Source organism: Myotis nattereri, assembly GCF_964212035.1.
Source record: "Myotis nattereri genome assembly, chromosome: 13".
Taxonomy (NCBI): domain Eukaryota; kingdom Metazoa; phylum Chordata; class Mammalia; order Chiroptera; family Vespertilionidae; genus Myotis; species Myotis nattereri.
The window spans coordinates 28,010,084-28,015,701 of record NC_138088.1 but is presented as its reverse complement, the minus strand read 5'-3'; positions in this window follow the sequence as shown (position 1 = coordinate 28,015,701).

The following is a 5,618-nucleotide window of genomic DNA, read 5'->3' as shown; positions in this document are numbered from 1 at the left end:
GTTAGCAATGTTTGCTATGGCACTGAAATAGGAATTTTAGGGGAATATAGGCAGGTTTAGGGAATTTTTAGAATTGGGGGTTCATGGAAAAAAACACAGGGCTACAGACTAGGAGAAGTTACATTTCCATAAGCCAGTGGTTCTCAACCTTCCTAATGCCACGACCCTATAATACAGTTCCTCATGTTGTGGTGACCCCCAACCATAAAATTATTTCCATTGCTACTTCATAACTGTAATTTTGCTACTGTTATGAATCGTAATGTAAATATCTGACATGCAGGATGTATTTTCATTGTTAAAAATTGAACATAATTAAAGCATAGTGATTAATCACAAAAACAATATATAATATACATGTGTTTTCTGATGGTCTTAGGCGACCCCTGTGAAAGGGTCGTTCAACCCCCAAAGGGGTCGCAACCCACAGGTTGGCGACCCACAGGTTGAGAACCGCTGCCATAAGACAAGAGAACTGGGAGAAGGGACATTTCCAAGGGAGCAGCAACAGTTACATTTACATAAGACAGGGAATTGGGAGTAGCCAAAAGGTCTATATTTGCAAAACAAAAAAGGAGGAAGAAAACCCAGAAGGAATAGGAGCACAATGAGGAAGGAGGGCCTTGGGAGTGACTATAGTAACCAATTCAAAAGGGAATACTGACCAATCAGAAGGGATGTCAGGACAGAGGGACTTGTAGCCTTTATAAACCTTGGAAACAGGAAGTTGGTGGGACTCTTTCCCCATCCCCAGTTGGGAGTCTGTACTTGTTCTTCAATAAATCTCCACGTTTGCTATACCATCTTCAGTCCGTGGATTCATTCTTTGACTCTGGTGGACAAAGAATCCAGGAACCATTCTAACCAGGGGAACACCTCGTGTTCCAGTCCAAAAATCACGTATCCGCACAGGGTGGGGGCATGGAAGCAGAATTATTGAGCTAGAGTACCCTACTTAAATAAAAATTTTCTTGGGGGAAAAAACCCACATTTCATTGTCAACATTACATTTTGAATTAATTTACAGATAACTGAATACATCTTCCTATTGATTCAATTCTTAGGAACGTCAGGAGTTATCTGGTCCAATTCTTTTTTAATACCTAAACTTGTGCCAAGAGAAACCCTAACTGCCAATTAAACCCTTCAAAGACCAGAAATTCACACCTCACTCTACTAATTCTTGAAAGAAAAAAAAATCCACTTGAGCCCTCCCCTGCCTCTTCTTACTCCACTGGTGGCTGAATGCCCCCTAAGAATTATCTCACTTGCCCTAGCCCAGTGGTCGGCAAACTCATTAGTCAACAGAGCCAAATATCAATAGTACAATGATTGAAATTTCTTTTGAGAGCCAAATTTTTTAAACTTAAACTATATAGGTAGGTACATTGTTATTAACTTAATTAGGGTACTCCTAAACTGGCCTTTGCTAAAAACGTCCTTAATCTGATTGAGGTACGTTCGCTGAGGTCGACCCCTTCCAACTCTCCCATCCACACTCGTCTTGTATACTTGTTTTGTCTATCTTTTGTCACCCTCGTGCGATTTGCGGATGTGACTAGCACTAACCACTGCACAATGAGACTGCTTACTGACTGGCTCACTTGACTCGTGCATGAATCACGCACGCCTCCCCTGTGCTGCGTATTCCGCGGCCTGCCTGTACGCACCGCGTCTCCCGTCTCCTGTCACCCGACCGACCGACACCCCTCACTTCTTCTAATGCCACTTCTTCAAAATAGACCCGCCAAGGCCGAAAACCGACTTCTGCACATGGGCCATGAAGTTTCAATCGCACTGTATGTGCGCGCCCGCACATGGTATTTTGTGGAAGAGCCACACTCAAGGGGCCAAAGAGCCACATGTGGCTCGCGAGCCACGGTTTGCCGACCACTGCCCTAGCCAGTTTGGCTCACTGGATAGAGCATCAATCTGTGGACTAAAGAGCCCCAGGTTCGATTCCGGTCAAGGGCACATGCCCAGGTTGCCGGCTCAATCCCCAGTGGTGAGCATGCAGGAGGCAGCTAATCAATGATTCTCTCATCATTGATGTTTCTATCTCTCTCTCCCTCTCTCTTCCTCTCTGAAATCAATAAAAAATATACTTAAAAAAAAAAAAAGAATTATCTAACTCATTTTCTGGTCTCCTGGCCTAATAGTGCATTCATTCCTGTACTAGATGTCACATGGCATAACTTAGAGGCCTTTTAGCATCCTGCTTGATCATGTAGCACTGGGTAAAGTGTGATAAGTCCTCTTAAAGTGCAGCTGCCAAACTATTGCTTCAGGTGTGGTCTGTTCAGTGAAGAGTGAAACGGGATTTGTACCTCCTTTTTTTTTAACATTATATATACTCTTGGAGGTGACCCAAGATCACTGTGAGTGGTTTTGGCAATTACAGCACACTGGAGATTCAGATTGTTGGAGTCAACTGCTATTCCAAGAGTCATATCTGTGCCATCCAGCAGGAGAACAATTAGTTTATTAAACCTAAGTCCCAGCTTTGCATATATTCAATGAAATTCTATATTCTTTTATCTGATATTTTATGCTATTAAATCCAACTTTTCAGACCTTTTAGAATATATATTTTAACAAATATTATGTTGGCTGTCATATCTAGTTTCGTAGAATAGATGCTCTGTGGATAGTCCTCAAAACTTGAAGCATACTATATATATATACATTTATTCAATTCACAGGTTATTTGCTTATATAATCAGGGAAGTGTATTAATTAACTAAAGGCCTGGTGCACAAAATTCATGCACTGGGGGTAGAGGGGGGTCCCTCAGCCTGGCCTGTGCCCTCTCAGTCTGGGATCCCTCTCGCAGTCCAGGATCCCTCGCTCCTGACAGCCCGCCTGCTTGCTGCTCCTTACTGCTTGGCTTGCTGCGTCTACCCCTGGTGGGGAAGAACCGTGGGAGGGCTCCAGGGCATGTCTGGCCCAGCTCACTCAGTCCCAGTCGGCCAGACCCCAGCAGCAAGCTAACCAACCAGTCAGAGTGTCAGCCCCCTGGTGGTCAGTGCACATCATAGCAACTGGTCAACTGATTGACTGTCTGCCCCCTGGTGTCAGTGCACATCATTGTGAGTGGTTGAGCGGCCTTAGCATATCATTAGCATATTATGCTTTGATTGGTTGAACAGCCGACCAGATGACCGGACACTTAGCATTTTAGGCTTTTATTTTATAGGATTATTTAATATAGTAAAACCTAAACTACTTCAAATTATTTTACTTTAGCATTGGGAAGTGGGAAGAGAAGAAATGAGAAAAAAAGGTTTGGGCAAATATTTGGGGTGGGGCTAGGGAGAAAGGTAGCAAATTGAGGGACCCAGGGTTATGAGGTAGCAATATAAAGGCACAAATCAATTAAAGGTGGGAGTGACATTTCTATCCTGTTCAGCACCTTCTCCTTCCAGCAAAGGTACAGAAGGTCTAGTCAAATACAAATTGCAATTAAATGAGTCATCCAGTTGAAGAAGAACAGCCTCACACACAAGCAGGAAGCAGCCAAGATACCTGGGCCCACTTAGGAAAGCCTCTTCTGTTCTATGAAGAGTAAAGGGTATTTTTCTCCCCATAATTCCTCTTATACCTTCAAAAATCATTTTAAGTGTTTGTTCTTCCTCCTGTGATTCCATTTACTACTTCTCTGTTTTTAAATCTTGATAGCATTCAATTTACACATGCTGTCAGGGCTTTGGCCCATGCAAATCAGTCTGCATTTCAACTGGTTACTTACATACATAAATGCCTTTGCTGACAACATGATATTCTGAATCTCTTTAAAATTCTCTCCCATGGACATTGTTCTTGTTACTTACTGTCTTGATGACTTAAAACAACCATTTTATTTTGTGAGTTAGGAATTCTGGAAAAGTTGATGTCTGATCCATGTGGTAGCAGCTGGGTCAGGTGGGACTAGAGAACCACCTTCCAAGCTATGGCATCTTCAGTCACATAGCCAATAACTCAATGTTCCTGACCTCTCTCTCCACCTGGCATCTCATCATTCAGGGCCTCTCTACGTGGCTTGAACCTCTCGCAGCATAGTGATCTCAGGGTAATCTATCTTCTTACATGGGAGCTGACTTCCAAGAGACCAAGGCAGAAGCTTCCAGTTCACTTAAGGTTTGGCTTACGTGGCATAACATTAGTTCTGCCATACTTTATTGGCCAAAATAGATACAAGTCAGCTCCGATTCAAGGGCAGGATAATAGACCCACTTTTAATGGGAGGGGTATCGAAAAAATTTGTGATCCTCTTTACTCTGCCACAGATATTTACTTTGGTGCATCTAGGAATAATAATTGTTGGTTTCCTTATCCTTAGAGTCATGATAGAAGATAGTTACACTTTTCATTTCAACGGAGCATTAATCTATACTTCTGGGTTACCTATATGTGTGTGCGCGTGTATATATATCATATATAATTATATATTCTATACATGTGTGTACATACAGAAGATATAGCTAAGAACAGAGGGAGGCAAACTCTGGCCAGTGTTATTCAGTGGTTAGAGTGTCAACCCTCGCATGGAAGGGTCATGGGTTTGATTCCTGGTCAAGGGCACATACCTGGGTTGCAGGTTCCATCCTGGCCCCAACTGGGGCCCGTGTGGGAGGCAACCAATGTCTCTCTCATATTAATGTTTCTCTCTCTCTCCCCCCACCTTCTCCCTCCTTTTCACTCTCTCTAAAGAAGCAATGGAAAAAATATCCTTGGGTGAGGATTAAAAAAAGGAGAGGCAAGATTTTTGGTATTCTCTAGGAACAAAAGTCTAGCTACTTAATTTAACTAATTCAAGCAACACTCCTCAACAGTTGTTTCAACACCCTGACATGACATGATTAACTGTGAGGTGTGTCGCAACTTGCAAGTCATTTGTCAAATATTGACATTTGTGAATAGTTCAATTTCTAAATAATAAATTTGAGCCATTCCAAGTTTTTTCCTACAACAGCATCATTCTCTCACATGTATTCCTAACTGCAATCTCCAATGGAGATTAAGGGGTGGAGTTGCTGCAGCTCTTTCCCTGGGAACTGCTCATAACCCTGGCACACCGATGGGAAAATTCCACACCCCAGCCATCATCCATCCTGTATGACTTGGAGGAGAAAAAAAAAAAAAGAAAGAAAGAAAAGAAAAATCAAGAACTCCTAGCTTAGAGCATGTTGCTAATGGAGCCAGGACTAGTTAGCTAGATGAAAGCTGGATAAAATCCAAATATGAAGCACTTTTGAAGTTTATTTTGTTCAGTATCAATAGAGAAAAATCTTGTAGTGCTGTCCTTCCTTTTCTCTTCTGCCTTGAGCTTCTCTCTTCTGCCTTTCTCTCTTCTTCCCCCAGCCCTTCCCCAGTGGGCTCACAAATGAAGGGTAACAAAACTTAGTAAAATATTTATCAGCCACCAATCATGCTGGAAAAATAACTCAAAAGTCATCCGTTGCTAAGCTTGGACAAGGAATACTGTTTACTGAGACTGAAAAGAGCAGATGTATTTATAGTTCCAAAAGCATAATGCCTCACTCCGCAACTATTTCTAGTTACAAAGTGCATATTAGTATAAAAGTTTCCCTTATCGCCTCCTTGAGACGATGACTTAG